At 38.5% G+C, this 19,309-nt stretch overlaps 1 protein-coding gene across 2 annotated transcripts in view; it reads right to left on the bottom strand.

Moving 5' to 3' along the window:
• LOC132405482 (A disintegrin and metalloproteinase with thrombospondin motifs 2-like) overlaps positions 1-19,309 on the bottom strand; it is a 274,937-nt gene that overhangs the window by 254,552 nt on the left and 1,076 nt on the right. The gene's annotated exons all lie outside the window — the stretch shown is intronic.

Genomic DNA, 19,309 nt, shown 5'->3' with positions numbered 1-19,309 from the left:
CTTTGCTCTTTCTAAATTGCATAAATGAATTGACAATCTGATAGTTTAGTACACTTAACGTATATGATTTTAATTTCGGAATTTTTTTTGGGTTGAATCAGGTTGTTTTAGCAATTCCTATTGTATCCAATTTCTTTTTTCATCCTTCTATTATGGACCAAGCTTATTCAGCTTGGAAGACTAAAGGTATACTATGATTTTCTGATTTATTTTTGGATAATTGTTTTATATCTTTTGAACAATTATCTAATAAATATAATTTGCCTAGATCTAATTTTTTTTTAGATAGTTACAGATTAGGAATTTTTTTAAACACTGTACTTCCTACCTTTCCAAATCTTGTCTCTTCGGGTATTTTGGAGAAATTGTTAGAACTAAATACTTTTCAGGAAGGTGTAATATCAAATGTTTACAATATAATTAGGAAAATATGTTCAGAGGCCTTTTATAAGATTAAAAATGATTGGGAAAGAGAACTTAACCTTACTATCCCTATTGAGAATTGGGATAAAATTCTTCAATTAGTTAATTTATCCTCTATATGTGCTAAACATTCATTGATACAGTTTAAATTAGTGCACAGGGCTCATATGTCCAAGGATAAATTGGCTCGTTTTTATTCCCATATAAATCCTATATGTGACAGTTGTCATTCTGAGATAGCTTCTTTAACTCATATGTTTTGGTCAGGTCCACTTTTGAAAAAATATTGGAAAGACATTTTCGATATTATTTCCACGGTATTGAACATTGATTACAACCTCATCCTATTACTGTAATCTTTGGTTTACCAATGATAGAGTCAATTCATTTATCTTCTTCTACTTCTTGGATGATTGCATTCCTTACATTAATGGCTAGAAGATCTATTTTGTTGAATTGGAAAGAAATTAATCCCCCTACCATATTTCATTGGTTTTCTCAAACTATGTTATGTCTAAATTTGGAAAAAATTAGAAGTGTCATATATGACCCTTCTATTAAATTTGAAAAGACTTGGAGGCCATTTATTCAATATTTTCACATGATGTAATTTGACCCTGTTCCAATCCTATTTGTTTTTCTGGTTTTGTTTATATGCATGTTGAGAGGATCGGAGTTGGGGACACTGATGATTCTTTGTCTTTTTATAGATATTATAAACAGCCCATTTTTATTTATTTATTTTTCTTCCCTTTTTTCCTTTTTTTCCTCTTTATTAGTTAGTGGTTAGTTTGTTAGATTAGTTTTTCTTAGGGCAATTTTTTTTTTCTTTTTCTCTTTTCTTTTTTTTCTCAACATGATATACCTAGCTTTTTGTTGTTGTTTTGTTTATATGGTAGTTGTATCATTCATGATTTGGGAAGACTTAACTATATTGTACTTATTGTTTGTGTATCCTTTTATGTTCATTTTAATTTTGTAATGTTGTAATCCCAATAAGTCTGTATTAATCTTATCATGTTGATATTAATAAAAAGATTGAAAAAGAAAGAAAGAAAAAGACAACCTGCAGATTCATGGGTTATCAAGTTTTTCTCAATTTTTCTGGGAGAAGCTTGTTCTGTTGCTCCACTTAAGACATAACAAGATTTACTATTAAAAGGTTCTGACAGTTCAGGGCTTCTTTTTGCAGCCAAAACCTTGCAACAAACTAGCTGTAGAAAGATTTTCTTTCAGAAGTTAGCAGTGAGCGTGAGCACTTATTACATAAATGTCAAATCTCATTTTAAGAGGAACACACAGAAAATGCTGGAGAAACTCAGCAAGTCAGGCAGCATCTACAGAGAGGAATAAACAGTCAATATTTTGGGTTGAGACCCTTCATCAGGACTGGTCTCTTTCCAGTCCTGATGAAGGGTCTTGGATTGAAATGTCATCTACTTACACATCTTCATAGATGCTACCTATCCTGCTGATTTCCTTCAGCATTTTGTGTGCATCATTTTGGATTTCTAACATCTGTGGAATGACGCGCTTAAAATATCACTTTAAATTCTGCAGGTCTACAGTAATGTAGGGTACAGTTAATGAACAATCAGACAGCTTGGTTTACTAAAGTAACCTTGAAAAGAAATGCGCATTGAAATGTTGCAATTCTCTTCACTTGGTTTCAAGTTACCTTTCTGAGGAAGACTCAAATGGTTAGAGTGCAATGAGCAGAGGGGCAGCAAGATGCATAACCAGGGAAAAGAAGGCACTATCAACATGTCGTCACTTTGAAATAAGATCGTTAAACTTAACAATGGAGTCTCTGTACATCCTCCCCAAGGAATGCATGGGCTTTCTTCAGGTTTTCCAGTTTCCAAACATCAGGTAGGTTAATTTGTCATTGTAGATTGTCCCGTGATTTAGGTTCGGGTTAATCGGGTTTGCTGGGGTGGCATGGCTCGAGGAGCCTCTCTTGGAGATAGATATAGATAAATTCCAACCTTCTCCCCTCAAAAGTTTTGAATACTAACAAAGTAACTAATGCTTCTTCTGCTCTCCAGGATTAAACTCTAAACATGATGCCAAATAGAAAATGTTAAACGAAGAACATGGGGTATCAGATGCAGAACCAAAATACCTTCCCCCAATATCTCACCTCTAAAAGGAACATGTGCTTCCCATTATCTGCATGCATAGACAGGATTTGATCATGATCTAATTGTAAAGAGCAACCAAGGAAAGGACAAAAGTTTACCATTACAAAAAGATTGGAAGATTCAAACAGCCACTCTGTTCTGTGGAATTGAGAGTTTACACAAACCTAGCATCAGGATTTATCTGCTGAATAATATTTACATAGGTAACGATATCAGAACGGGAAAAAGAAATGAATAAAATAGTAACTCAAGAAATGGAAGCAAGTATGTTATTATTCTCTAGACAGGCTTCAATTCAATTGTAATTCGTCCGCAGCCCTACTCTGATTAATACCATTCTTTATTTCTAATCATATCCTTCCACTCTAATTAAGAAAACAGCATTTCATTTGTGCATGAGGAATGTTCTCATGTTTTCTTCTGGCAGCTCAGACAAGCTTCTGTGCAACCATTTAAAGTATTTTTGCTGTTGCAGCAAATCTTTCTTGTTTATGCTTACAGAATATACAGTACATACTAAAATAGCAGGCCGGACATTAGGAAAAAACCAATAGCAATTTTATTACATATTTCACTGCTTATAAATCAATCAGAAAGCAAAAACACTAATGTCACAGTAGCATTCGAGTATAAGCTAATTTGGTATTTGCCAGATCCTTGACTCATGAACGCAAAGCTTGAACTTTTTGCTGCCATATATCATCCAAATCTCACTTGGTGCTTCTGATCATATCAGCAACAATCCTTTGTAACCCTTCAACCAATAACACAGCAACCTCTTGCTCAGACCGCCCAGAAAGGAACAGGCTTGGAATTACTGCACAAGTATCTCAATACATTTAAACCAATCTCAACCGGGATAAAGGGGAAAGAGCAATCATTTTACCGTGACCCTCTTTTATTAATGCTCAACTTCCATATCTAATTATTAATATGCTCCTTAAAGCTTAAATATCTGATACAATAAATCATGCTACAAATTCTGTTTTCAATGCTAGAGAACCTAAACTATAATACATGCATCTTACACACTCTATATTCCTCAAGACATTCAATCGATCCCAGTTTCCTACATCTGCCTATGTTTCCTTCTTATTTCATGAAGGAACCTTCAATATTTTTGTCATTCAAGGCTCTCTGGATTTTGTCATCTTTGTCTAGCCCTCTTTCCCAGACTTGCCGGCCCAGAACGCTCACTAACTCTTTTCAAAGCAATACCTTTTTCCGATTCATTATCACCAGTTTTTAATCCATATCCAATCAACAGGTCTCACAGATCTTTAACAAACAGAAAACAAGAATCTTGACACAGTAAAACAATTTAGTTTAAAACTATTCACGTGTGCTTATCTTTGGCCCTTTCCAAGGGAAATATTTTGATAAAAAATGATTTCCATTTCCTTCTACCCACCCCTTACCACTCCCAATGTGCCTAAGATCAGCCACTTAAAATAGTGGCACTGGTTTGAAGGTCTGAGTGGCCTAGTCAGATCTTTTATTTCCCTAGTGGAGATGCTTGTACTTTTCTCTGACTCTATGGGTGTAGGTCGATGGGAGTAGGCAGCTTAAATAGCTCAGCATGGACTGGATGGGCCGAAGGGCCTGTTTCTGAGCTGTACTTGGACTCTATCTTATCGTGAGAGGTGTTGCTGTTTTCCAGTGGGCATCTTGCCTTTTTTGATCCCTTTCCTGTCAGAAACAGCAGAGGGGGCAAATTATAATTTGTCGTGGGATGGATTCCAAGGTGTTCACAGCAAGGTCAGATTGACAGCAGAGGACTTCTTCAACGTGTTATTTCCAGCGGGCTCCAACTGCTTCTGTGGCCTTGATAAATTCACCTTTGTTCCTGGCTTATACAGTAATGGGCCTTGGGTACGTAGGTTGGAGATTGCCTTGACAGTATTTGAGTCTGCACATCATGACTATCAGGCAATCTTACATTTCTTGCACCCTTTCCATCCACCATCTGCTTTAGGTTACGGGTTTTCACTTCAACCTCAACCTTCAGGTGGCATTTCTAATTCAAGCATGCCCTGCTTTATTCCTCAATATTCTGGTTATTTTGTATTTTCAGGTACAGAAGCCAGCAATCTCCTCAAATGTTAATCATATGGGATGGGACTTCAGGGCAGCTCAGGTGCTACGGACAGTCAGGCAGCTCCAGCTGGCTGGAGAACTGTTCGGTTGTTGGCTGAGAAGAGCTTACTTTCAGAGTCTTTGAGGCCTTCAACACTTACTTGCAGCAACATCTCTTTTGCCACTGGTTTGAGGTCGAGCTGATAGAGTTACCGGAGTGGTTCAGGCGATAGTCCTTGGCATGGGTCACAGCTTGGGTGCTGAGGACATCTTGTAGTCACGTGAGTTGCCACATTTCTGCTTGTTACCTGGCTGTTGCCAAGGAATCTTGTGCTTATTGCTCTTGTAAAGCAGGGTATTGGTTATGACAAGAGTGCACTGCAGGCATATTATCAGGATAACCATTCCCACCAAGTAGCCTCCCTCTTTATAAATACCGTCTTGCACTGATCCTGTAACCAGTTGAGTGGGATAGGCCAGATGAATCAAACCTCCCTTTAACTATATGCCATTGTTATTAGCACATTCATCTTTAGACTGAACAATCTTTCTCATTCATAATTATTTTGGGGTTCTTTGAAATAACTGGCTGACTAACTGTTACCCAAGTTAACAGTGAACCTTAGTTGATCTAAAACATTTGTTATAACATCAGAGGGGGTTGTCATTAGTAACTAAAATATTTTTCATCCATCGAAAAAAAGATTGCGTGCAGCTTTTGTCTCAAGAATGGAAACTACCTGTCGGTAACACATGCACCTCTGCAAACTGTGCTCTCCTTCCTAGTCCATATGCAACTTAGTCTATCATTATCTGTATAGATCTAAGTAGAAAAATTCAGAAATTAAAACAGAAAATGCAGGAAACACACAACAGATCAAGCAACATCCATGGAATGAGAAACATTTAACGTTTATTTTCATTCCCTGGTTCAATCTAATGAACCAACATCTGAGAAGAACGATATGAAATAAAGTTGTGTTCTGTTGCCCACACACTTTGTTGCCATGCAACAGTTATTTCCTGTAAAACAGACAAACTCAAATACATCAGGGTTGACTATGGCTGTTCTAACATTGGTGAATCACATCTGCATCATGCAATCAAAGAACAAAAACGTTTCAAGCTAATCTGTTAATGAACTTCATAAGTACTATAAAATCCCATTTAGCTTTTCAAGAGTAGTTGTGTATTCCACCTATATCAGGCCCTTCTAACAATAATTAAATGCTGAAAATTCTTCTGTGAATTGAAAGCACAAGAAAAACAATTCATTCATTTATGGTCATGGAGTTATTAGGAATAAAAACAGGCTCTTAAGCCCAATGTAAAGGCAGGGGAAGGGAGTGGGGAAGGAAAATAAATCAGCCATGACTGAATGGTGGAGCAGACTTGATGGGCTGAATGGCCTAATTCTGCTGTTATGTCTTATGGCAAAATGGACTTCTGCTCTCTCCATAAATGCTGTCAACCAGCTGTAAATTTCCAATATTTTGGGTTAATGTTTCCAATTTCCATCTTTACAATTTATTTTAATTTTGCTCCAGTGTTATTGTGTCAACTGTGAATAGGCTGAATGTTTACTTGGCAACATAAAACAAAAATCTCATTTTTGCCTATACACAAAAAAATCAATAGACAGTAGGTGCAGGAGTAGGCCATTCGGCCCTTCTAGCCAGCATCACCATTCACTGTGATCATGGCTGATCATACACAATCAGTACCCCTTTCCTGCCCTCTCCCCATATCCCTTGACCCCGCTATCTTTAAGAGCTCTATCTAACTCTCTCTTGAATGCAACCAGAGACTTGGCCTCCACTGCCTTCTGGGGCAGAGCATTCCACATATCCACCACTCTCTGGGTGAAAATTTTTTTCCGCATCTCTGTTCTAAATGGCCTACCCCTTATTCTTAAACTGTGGCCTCTAGTTCTGGACTCATCCATCAGCGAGAACATGCTTCCTGCATCCAGTGTGTCCAATCCCTTAATAATCTTATATGTTTCAATCAGATCCCCTCTCACCCTTCTAAATTCCAGTGTATACAAGCCCAGTCGCTCCAATCTTTCAACAGTCCCGCCACTTCGGGAATTAACCTCATGAACCTACACTGCACTCCCTCAATAGCAAGAATGTCCTTCCTCAAATTTCCTCAAAATCCTCAATCATGTTGTTTCCTGCCAATGTTTTTTTAAAAACCACTTTCCAAATTCTGACTTCAAGAGATATCAGATTTTGTTTTTTGTTTGCTTTCAATTAATTTCCATAGTTATCTGATTAAAAATTTATCTCTGGTTGGTGGAGTTGAACTAGATAATATAGATGCAGCATAACATCCAGCCCACAGGCCTCCACATCCAGCACAGTATTCTTGGCAACTTCTACCACTTTTAACGGGAGTCTACCAGCAAACACATCTTTACACCCCCCTCTCCCACTCTTTGCTTTCTGTAGGGGTTGCTCCGTGACTTCTTTGTCCATTTGTCCCTCCCCACTGATCTCGCTCCTGGCACTCATCCCTGCAAATGGGATTACTTTGAGTCAGTGGACTGGGCAATATTCAGGGATTCATCTTCAAGTCTGAATAAATACGCCACAGTTGTCAGTGACTTCATCAAGATCTGTGTGAGTAAGTGTGTGCCTTCGAGAACATACTAAACATACCCAAACAAAAAGCCATAGATGAACCAGGAGATCCATAGTTTGCTGAGGGCTAGATCTGTGGCATTCAAGACTGGTGATCCGGAACTACAGTACAAAGTCCGGGTATGACCTATGGAAGGTTATTTCAAGAGCAAAAAACAATTCCAGTTAAGATTAGAAACAAGATTTGATGCATGTCAGCTCTGGCAGGGTTTGCAGGCCATTATTTCCCACAAAGCAAAGCCTAACATGAATGGCAGTGATGCTTCACTCCCAGATGAGCTCAATGCTTCTAATGCATGCTTTGAAAGAGAGAATAAAACTATACTTGTTTGCATCCCTGCAGCACCTGGTGATTCTGTGACCTCCGTCTTGGAGGACAATGTCAGGATGTCTTTCAGGGGGGTGAACCCTTGTCAGGCCCTGATGGTGTACCTTGTAGGGCTCCGAAAGCCTGTGCTAACCAGCTGGCTAGAGTGTTCAAGAACATCTTCAATCTTTCACTGCTGCAGTCAGAGGTTTCCACCTGCTTTATAAGGGTGACAATCATACCAGTGCCCGAGAAGAGCAAAGCGAGCTACCTCAATGACTATCGCCCCGTGGCACTCACATCTACTGTGATGAAGTGCTTTGACAGGCTGATCATTTCCAGGCCAACTCCTGCCTAAGCGAGAACCTGGACTCACTGAAATGTGCCTATCACCACAATAGGTCTACAGCAGATGTACTCTTACTGGCACAACACATGGCCTTAGATTACCTGGACAATAGTAATACCTACGTCAGGCTACTGTTAATTGACTATAGCTCAACGGTCAACACAATCATACCCTCTGTTCTAATCAACAAGCTCCGAAACATGGGTCTCTGCACATTCCTCTGTAACCGAATCCTTGGCTTCTACACCAGGAGAACACAGTCTGTACAGATCAGAAATAACCTCCTCCTCTGTACTTGCTATTATAACATATTTATTATGTTATGCATCGTACTGGTGCCACAAAACAACAAATTTTTCAAAGTGCCGGTGATACTAAAACTACTTCTGAAGTGCTGCACCTACCCATCCGCCTCCTCCCTCACCACCATTCAGGGCCCCAAACAGTCATTCCAGGTGAGGCGGCACTTCACCCAAGTGTCTGTTGGGATCATCTATTGTGTCCATTTTCGCCATTGTGGCCCCCTCACCATCAGTGAGACACGATGTAGATTGGGGGACTACTTTGTCAAGCACCTTTACTACATCTGCAACAGGCAAGATTTTCCAGTGGAAAACCATTTTAATTCTACTCCCATTCCCATTGCAACTTGCTGGTCCATGGCCACCTGCACTACCACAATGAGGCCACTCCTAGGTTAACACCTCATATTCTATCTGGGTAGCCTCCAACCTGACCTTTAGCTTTTCCACCCATCATCTCCAAGCTTCTCATTTCATCCTGCTTCCCCATCCACCTACTTTCCCCATTAACCTGCCACCTTGTACTCTTTCTCCTCTTCTCACCACCTTATTCTGGCTTCCTGCCCCTTTCTTTCCCGTGCTGACAAAGGGTCTTGGCCCAAAACCGTGTTATTGAGTTCCTCCATCATTTTGTATGTGTTACCCTGGATTTCCAGCAACTGCAGAAACTGTTATGTTGATAGTATTAATGCAGCAAACATAAAACATAGTAAATAGTACACAGAACAGGCCATTCGGCCCACAATGTCGTGCTGAACCAGCTAAAAAGCAAATCAAAAACATCCGAACACTAATCCCTCCTCCTACCTATTCCTCCATCATCCGTGCATCCACGTGCCTATCCAAATGTCTCTCAAAAGCCTCTAATGTATTTGCCTCTACCACCACACCAGAGAGCACAGTCCAGGCATCCACGACTCGCCAAGTTAAAAACAAACTTGCCCTTCACATCCCCTTTGAGCCTACTCCCTCTCACCTTCAATACATGCCCTCTGGTATTAGACATTTCAACACTGGGAAACAAATACTCTCTGCCCACTCTATCTATACCTCTCATAATCATGTATACCTCTATCAAATCTCATCTCAGCCTCCAGCACTCTAGAGAAAACAAACTATTTATCTAGCCTCTTGTGATAGTACATACCCTCTTAACCAGGCAGCATCTTAGCAAACCTTGTTTGTACCTTCTATTCCGTATTGAAATTCAATTCCATTTATTTTAATGACTGGGAAGGAATTTCTAAGAAATCACTTAACATATTCAGAAATCAAATCTTTTCTAAGACATGTGAATCTGAAACATCAGCTCCTGGATCAAGGTAAAAAATATATTTAGTGAAAAATGTAACAAATATTAGGCATCAGAATCCTGTGACACTGGGACTCATTTTACTGAATGAGGGATCAGATAAATGTATAGCAACTGGACAGAATTGTGACCATTATTCTTAATGACGTGCCAGAAGTTTAAATTAATTTGCTAGAGCATCAAACAAAAAAAAACAGAATTGAGTATAAAGAGGACTGGGATTGATGGACTTGGAAATAATAAATTAGGTTTGGATTATAGAAAACACAAATGTCAAAATTGGGTTTACAATTTATCTGTGTGACTTCATGACTAGGACACCAAGCAATAGAAAGATAGAGGAAATTATAAAGAAGCTTCTGAGAGTACAAAAACTATGGAGCAATTATAATCTGAGGCATCTTGAGCACAAGAAATCTTCTGGAATCAATAACTCAGAAGAAAATTAGCAGCCACTCAGATAAGCTTGAGTCTGTAAGTCAAAGGCAGGACATGAAAGTGCCATTTTTGTTTAACCAAAAATAATGAGTTTTTAAGGTAACAGAGAGGAAGCTTATGGGTAATTTATCTTTTCTGCAAATACTCTTTCAGAAACAGTTGATTAACTATTGGATATTCAACTTGTTAGCAAAATTGAAGGAAATGCATGTCAAGAATAGCAGCAGTATGGATGCAACATTGCAAAACTGTATAGACAGAGAGACATAAATAGCTTTTTTTTACAATGGACAGTGGTACAGGAAAATCATTGCATCCTATTGTGTATTTTGTGCATGAAGTACAGGATGAATGTCAGGCAAAGACATATTAAGGACTAAGGGAATTTTCCTGAATCAATGTGGAGCAGCTCCTATATCCCTCTGTACCCTTCTTACTGTACTACACTCTGTCACCACCAGTACCAAATAAAATTATCACTGAATGCATGTTTATGATCTTATGTGGCTGTAACCCATCCACTTTAAGGTTTGATGGGTTGTGTGTTCAGGGTAGCTCTTCTGCACACTACTGTCGTATTGAATGGTTATTTGAATTCCTATCGTCTTTCTATCAGTTTGAACCAATCTGGCCGCTGACCGCTCTCATTAACAAGGCGTTTTCTGCCCACAGAACACCCACTCACTGGATGTGTCTTTGTTTTTTTGCACCATTCTAATAAACTCTAGAGACTTGTGTGTAAAAATCCCAGATCATCAGCCATTTCTGAGATACTCAAACCACCCCATCTAGCACCAACAATCCAAGTCACTTCCCCATTCTGGTGTTTGGTCTGTTGAATTAGACTGCACAACTGTTATTTTCCTGTAAGTTTAACTTTCTTATGCTCGTTTATATTTTTAAAGTTACCTACATACATGTAATCGTTCAGGGTGTTTTCTACAACTCCAGTTGCATTTGTAACAACTGTAGTTGGGGGTATCACACAACTTGAATGTAGGCCATCTTACTGGTTGATTCAAGCACCAGAATTTGAATGAAATGTCTGTTATCTATGGAAATCCAATGGAATTAGCAAACTGCTAAAAGAGAGCCAAACTATGCTGGTTCAGTCTCTTTTTCCCCTTTGTGTTTTTCCTTGTCTCTCTTCCCCCCTCCCAACCCCACCACCCCCACCCTTGTGTTCTCCTTCCTGCATTCATCTTCTTTGTTCTTGTAATGCTTAATAACCAATCATAAGCAACAAGTTCTATGCCTCATTCTTGACTTTTGAAGAACTTCAGATCAAAAACATTGGTACCCAACAGATCTTAACAACAACTGGACCACTTGGCCATGTCTGCATGCTTTTACACATTAAGCTGCTGCCACGTGAATGGTTGATTAGATATTTGGCCACTGAATGTATATACAGCTCAGTGAAGTTCCCTGACATATGTACAATCGCTCTCTTGATTCCCTTAATGATGAAATTTAGCACTGGTGAATCTTTATTAGCCAATGGCTACAAATGGTTGCCTACCATACTTGCAAAATAACCTGAGACTATCTCTTTTCTCTCAATTCCTCATGATCGACTTTGACTTGCTTATGCTCCTATGGTTAGGTGAACTTTAAAGTGTTCCAACATTGGCCTCATTTGTCAATCAGAGGTGGGACAGAATATAGCTGATAGATAGGTACATAGGCAGTTTATGAGGGAACCTAACAGCTCTTTTGAATGATCCCAATGAATGGACATAGTTCTCAGTGCCATCCCAAAGGCTTCTCTTAGTGTGATGAGCAAGGAGTTCCCAGGGGTTCGCAATTTGCTGCACTTATGTAAGGCAGCTTTCAGTGTATCTTAAATTTTTCCCTTTTTTCCCACTTGGGAACCTTTTTCTGTCTGATCTCTTGACTAACACTGTTACAACAGAGCTAGAACTTACGTGTTCTAGTCTTATACAAGACTCTCGAGCAGATAATTCATTGCGGCACTTCAAGTTTCTTTGTGAGTGGCAGCTGGCCAAATCAGAAATCATTGGCCAAATGAGATCTACAGCTTAAACCTTTTGGTGCAACTGCATAGGTACCTTGAGGGCCATTATGTGCATTCTGAGAGTGCACTTTAATGACCTTCTCCAGAGTCTAATTAGCAGCTCTAGAGTCACAAAGGGGGATATTTTATTTTTTAATCTACAACAAATGTGGCATTATCAACTCCAATTCCAAAGTGGCCAATAATTGTCCACTCTTTGAAGGGGCAAATTGACCTTTCAGGCTGCACAATTGAATCCACTAGGAGGAATTTATTTCCTGTTTACCATTACTTGCATTGATCACTACGCTAAAGGAAATCCTTGCTGAAAAAAAACCTGGACAGGTTGTCTTTGATATAAGATTTATATGGCTTTGAGACCTTGTCTGTCTACAGCAGGCATCACAAGGCACTGGAAAGATATTACAATACTATCTGTCCAATACTTCTGTTCACCAGAAGAATAAGCAAACCAACATCAGTTTCTTTTCCCTGGTCCAGGTATTCCTGGATTTTATGAGCACTTCATCCAATATCCCTTTGCATGTCTTATCCAAGAGCTGTACACTTTTCAGGCAAAAAAAATCACAGACTGGATTCAATACAAATGCAGTTTTATACATGCACGCCCACATTTTATCTGAGCCCAAACACTGCCTGTGCTACATTTGATGCTGGCAACAAGTGTCTTCATTGAGCTCCCAGGATCCAGGGTTCTCTGCTCTTCAAGAAGGTTGGTCTGCTACCTTGTGTGATGCCAGTGCGTTAACTAAGCCTGCTCTGCTCCTTTACTATTGACGGTGAGGACGTGGATGTGGTGATGACCTACAAGTACCTGGGGGTGCACCTAGATGATAGACTTGAGTGGAGCACCAACACAGAGGCTGTGTACAAGAAGGGCCAGAGTCGCCTCTACTTCCTGAGGAGACCAAGGTCTTTTGGAATATGCAGGCCTCTCCTTCACATGTACTACAAGTTTGTTGTTGCTAGTACAATCTTCTATGCAATGGTGTGCCAAAGCAATAGCATCAACACAAGTGATGCCAATAAGCACAATAAACCAATTAGAAAGCCTGGCTTTGTTATAGGAGTCAAACTGGACACACTGGAGACTGTGGTAGGACAAAGGATCATACAAAAATCCTGGCAGTACTGAACAATGATTCTCACACTTTGCATGTCACTTTGGCTGAACAGAGGAGCACTTTTTGTAATAGACTAAGACAACTGCGCTGCTCCAAAGAGTGCCATATGAAGTCACAAAAATGGCCATTAGGCTCTATAATGAGTCAACCTATAGCCAGGGAAGTGAATATGCTGTAAGAATATGTTAGACTGTTTGAAGTATCTCATTCTTACTTCTCTTCTGATAGCTTTATATCTGTAAATTGTAAAGCCACTGTGGCACTGGAATTTCCTTTGGGATCAATGAAGTATCTCCCTATCCAATCCCTTGGTTAGAGTCCTCAAAAAAAAGGCCTTTGTTGGCTTCCGTCAAATTTCTTCACTGCCCATCATCATTGCAGGTAGGGGATAATTATTACCTCTGCTGACACCTTTCTGAAACTTCTCTTGATTTAACAAATCAGATAGTGAAGTGATAGGCCACCATTAGTCACTTCAAAGGATAATATGTTTGGGGGAAAACTATGAACTCGCCAACTGCAGTTGGAGTGGACACCTAAGCTCACTTCAGTCTGCCTCTCTCTTGCTTCTCTTTGCATGGACTGAATATCATGTCAAATACTCATTCACTAATTGACAGACCTGCTCAGTTATGTGCTCAAGAATCTTATGCAAAATAACCTTCTTGTTCTGCTGTAAGAATATGAGTCAAGAGTTATACTGTACAGGAAATGTCACTGATCTTGCTTTCAATGGGCATAGCAGCCATGTTAAGTTGGTTTCTTTTTTTAAAAATTGTAGAATCTGAGGCTCAGGAGGAATATAATCACAGTAAAATTATTAATTGAAAAAAAATGATAGGCACTATTGTGCACTGAGCTGAATGTAGTTTACCTAGTTGTTCAATAAAGTGAATTAATCTAACCTGATTTGGTAGGAATAAAAAGTGTTAATTGTTCCTGAAGTTTCTTTACAAATATCAGTCGCAAATACATGACCTGTTTTCATATTGTTGAGTAGAGACAAAGCTGCTACTGCAGCAACAATGTCAAAAGCAGTGTCTGGTCACTGGGGAAGACAATGGCTGGTTTCTAGCTCTTGCCTTTGAATACAGAGATTTATAAAGATATTAAGATCAAGGAATTGTAATCAGGTTAATGATCAATTCAGGATAAGATGACCAATGGAAATTTTGTGGTCATAGTTATTTAAAAAAGTGCAGCACAGAAACAGGCCCTTCTGCCTATCTACTCCATGTCAACCTGCTTAATCTGCCTATTCCCATTGACCTGTGCCCAGATCATAACCCTCCATAACCTTACTATCCACGTACCTATTCAAATTTTGCTTGAACATTGAAATCAAGATCACATGCACCACTTTTGCTGGCAGCTCATTCCACAATCTCAAATCTTCTCAATGAAGAAGTTTCCCCTCATAGTCCCCTTAATCTTTTCACCTTTCACCCATAACCTCTAGCAATAGTCCCACTTATCCTCAGTGGAAAAAACCTGCTTGCACTTACCCTATTTTTACCCCTCATAATTTAGTATACCTCTATCAAATCTCCCCTCAGTCTTCTATGTTTTAAGAAATAAAGTCCAAACCTATTCAATCTTTCCTCATAACTCAGGTCCTTCAGTCCCAGCAACTTCCTTATAAACTTTCTCTGTACACTTTTAAACTTATTTACATCTTTCCTGTAGATAGGTGACCAAAACTGCACACAATACTTCAAATCAGGCCTCACCAACGTCTTATACAACTTCAATATAACATCCCACATGTCCTGTACTCAATACATTGATTTATGAAGGCCAATGTACCAAAAGCTTTCCTTACAACACTATCTACCTGCGCCAACACTTTCAATGAATTATGGATCTGTATTCCTAGATCCCTTTGTTCTACTGCATTCCTCAGTGTCCTACCATTCACAGTGCAAGATTTACCCTGGTTGGTCCTACCAAAGAGTACATCTTACACTTGTCTGCATTAAATTACATCTGCCATTTTTCAGACGGTTCAGATCCACTGCAAACTCTGATAGTCTTCCACGCTGTCCGCTACACCCCAAATTTGCTGATCCAGTTGACTACATTATCATTCAAATCATATTAATAATTATCTAGTCACTTCAGTGTTTGCCCCTGAATTCTACTACAGAAATTCAGAAAATATAAATTGGAGTTGTACAATACATATTTGTTATTGGTAATATAGAATATAAATCTAATTATTATCTGAGTTTCTGATAACAAGAATAAGTTGTCCTTCTTGCTTGTAATATTAATAAGATATACAAGTTCAGACAGAAAGTACACATTCTGTAGTATATTGAGTCTCCAGGGCAAGCAAGAACAAACCATTTTGATGCAAAATAATGTCATTGCTGCAGAAAGCAAGGGAATAGAGAAAGCACAACCACCAACCAATATTTAAAGTTTATGAAAACTCGACCTGCACCACCAATACTCTCTCCCCACCCAATAGTTTTCTAAGTGCAACTCACTGCTAACATAACTGGTGCAATGCCAAAGGCTGATATACAACAAAATTAGCAGATAACTGAAGTGGTAATTTTGTTAAAATTACAACAATTTGAATGTGAGCAATACTATTTTTGTTCAATTGATGCTCTGGTTATTCCAAGAGAATAATTTTCTTCAACCCAATTGTAACATTTACTTTTTGACAGAAGCTCCCCTCTTCAACCTGATGCATGCTTGCAAAGTGCCAATTTTAGCATAGTGTAGTCAGGTTTAAAAAAATATTTAAAGATACAGCACAGTAATAGGCCCTTAGCCCATGCCACCCAATTTCATCAATGTGACCAATTAACCTATTAACCTGAAAATCTTTAGGATGTGGGGGGAAACCAGAGCACCTGGAGGAAACCCATACAGTCATGGGAAGAACGTACAAACTCCTTGCAGACAGCAGTGGGAACTGAACCCATGTCACTTGTGTTGTAAATAGCGTTACGCTGACTGCTATGCTACGGCTCCACCCCTAAAGAGTTTCACGAGAGAAACTAAAATTGTGCTTGCTCGAGTTTCCTTTCCACTTATATTGAAAGGGGATCTTTAACTGACTGCTTCACTCTCCAAGCTTGCTGCCTGATGTATTTCCAGCTTCCTCCATTTTTATTTCACATCTGCTTTGTTGCATAAATAAAGTGAAAGAGTTAATGGTGCCTACAATAATTTAAAAGTGGACTAGGAAGTACTGCATGTTGAATACAAAGTGTTTTTAAATGCTACCAAAATGAATAAAGCAAGCTGTTACATTCCCATTTTAATACTTCTGCCGCAAGAGCCTTGATATTTATGAGCTGTCAAATTGTTTATTTTTCAAGGATTTTGCCAGAAGGATGAAAACTATCTATTAATGGGCATTTGGCTAATAAGACATGGTTGCTTAAAAACATAGTTTTTATAATATTTGTAGTATTAATTGCTGACTACCATATTTTGAATTTGTCTGGAATGCTTAAAAAAGGACCTCAAATTTAGCACACCAGGACTGATAGGATGCAGTTTCCTGTGTAGCTGTGCAAACCCACTTTATCTGCTGGTGAGTGAAGTGAGCTGGCTGACATGCAATGACATCTTTCAGTTTGATCACAGATCAAAGGAGATGGCATACAATCTTTGAGATGTGACATCGATGGTCCTGGTGGAAGAGATCAAGAGGAGGAGAGTTATCCTGAAAGTGGAGAATGAATCCATCTCCCACTTTTCCTTTTTCCCTCCAGTAGCCAGTACTGCTTTGCCTCACCTCATGCTCTTCTCATATTCCTCCTGGAGACCAAACAAGATGCTTTGACCACTGTTTCCCTTTTACCTCTCGGTACTGCGCCAATGGGCAGTAAAGTGGATCAGAGCAGCATATTTATTTTGATTGTGTGAGATCCTCAAACAACTTCTAAAACAAATGCTCAATTGTTAGTGAAGTCTCACCTAAATGCTTCCAAAATCCCCTTCAATGCTTCTGCATCAAATATACAAAAGGTAATAAAATATAAAGATTTATCTAAATCTCAGTGTCTGCAATGACTTGTGAATGCTAACATTTCCATTTACTGTTTGGAGAAGACAAAAGAAAAAGACTTATTTTTATTGGATACCAGCAGACATTTATAAAGCCACTTATAAAGCCCCTGGTTACAGTTCCAGCTTCAATTTTCTCCCAATGTAGTCTTACGATAATTGCAATATACTACGTAGCAACTCAGAATAATACTTCCCTTTTGTTAGGGAGGAAATTACAAATTGATTCTATCACAAGCATCAAAGAGAAGTTTGTAAGTATGCTTTAAAGGAATAAACATGGTACAAATTTACAATTTTTCCATCAGTCATAAAATGTTATAAGCATAGCTGAAATTGTTCCAAGTTTGATCATTATCACATTCATCTTAGGTCCTCTTTCAGAATGTTTCATGCCTCCTCAACACAGATTCTTAAACCAAGGGCTATGTCTACTACCTCTTAGTCTGATACTAAACCACACCTTTCAACTCATTTACTCTATATATTATATATATATAATGCATTTGTTTGGATCTAAAGATAGGTGTTAGAATAAATTTAATTTTACAGATTTTGCAACTTAGCTTCAACTTTAACACTGTGAAATTTAAATGCATTAAAACGAATATTTTAGTTGGTATCCATGCAACCATACGAAAGCCACATGCATATTATATATTTTTTAAATCGCAGTTTAATTCAAACATAGCCCAGTTTTGATATGTAATTATACTACCTCCTATCTTCATTGTTGGAAATGGTTTAAGAAAATATTGCCACATAATCATACTGCTGTGGTTAAGTTACAAGAACTGGTGGTCTAGTAGCCTGGAATCAATAATCCAGCGATGATAGATGTGGAATTTCAATTCAGTTAATTAAATAGATCAAAGTTAAAAAAAATAATAATTTAGGCAATACTGATCATAAAATAACTAGACTGCATAAGCCCATTTGGCTTCAATCATGTCTTTCAGGGTAGTTTCTGATTTGACTTGTTTGCCACTATATGCAGTTGGCTCATAATTGTTCTCTGAAATAGTCTTGCAAGTCTTTGTTTAATACCTACCACATTAAAACAGAATAAAGAGCACCTTTCCTAGCAGAACAAGTATATGTAGGAAATAAGTACTGCCTTACCAGCAACACCAAAAAATTAATAAATAAAAACAGGACTCCACACACTGATATGGTCCAGACACTTATTTCCTGAGAAGCAGAAGGTGCAGCAATACAGTGTTATATGCAGATATCACTAATAGGCGGCCAAGGGAGTAATCCAGAGCTGACAAATTTAGACATGATTATAGATTATCAAGAGAGTTAAGGTGGTAGATTTAAATAGATCTTGTGAACAGGGAAGAGTAACAAATGCCAGACAGAGAAAAAGACTCAAAATGCTGCTTCAGAGCAAAGATGCAAACAGCTAGAAGAAGATGCTGAAAATATGGAGTTTATTTGTTGTGTTCTTACTGTTTAATGTTAGGTGAACAGTGAAATCTTAAAGATTATTTTTCTAAATGCACCATTAACTTTGTCTAACATGGCAAGACAGTCAAATACTGAAAGGGAAAAAATGCAAAAAAATGCCAACAGCAGAATAATTCTGGCAAAGGAGGTATGGTTTTCTGAGCTAAAGGGGTGATAGACACCATTTCAGTGCATTCATAAAGCTGAAGAATTTTGGGAAGAGCATTATCACCTAGAGAGGGTGTGACCATCTGTCAGATTGGCAGGCATAGACAGGAACCCCTCAGACCTGGTATTCACAAAATGGCATTTGATGATAAACATGATCTCCATTAAATACAAAGACAGCTGAAGTAAATTATCTTAAAGTCCTTTCAATAGCTATTAATTGAGAATACAAATAATTCCTTTATCACAGTTTGATAGTATAAGCATATCCTTGGCCATAATATATTTTCTATGAATAAGTGATCCACTACCTATTAAGTTGAATATGAAGTTAAATATCGTTTATGTTGGCATTGAGGAAAGTTTGAATGTACCAACACCTATACCTCTGGAAAACATTCAACATACGATTTGGATATCTTCCAGAGTATTAACAGCAACCAAATAATATCCTAACCGACGTTTTAAATGATCTATCTTGCCCATCACGTAGGTTGAA

Source organism: Hypanus sabinus, chromosome 15, assembly GCF_030144855.1.
Source record: "Hypanus sabinus isolate sHypSab1 chromosome 15, sHypSab1.hap1, whole genome shotgun sequence".
NCBI lineage: Eukaryota > Metazoa > Chordata > Chondrichthyes > Myliobatiformes > Dasyatidae > Hypanus > Hypanus sabinus.
The sequence above is the reverse complement of the archived record's forward strand: the minus strand, read 5'-3'. Positions and strand labels throughout refer to the sequence as shown.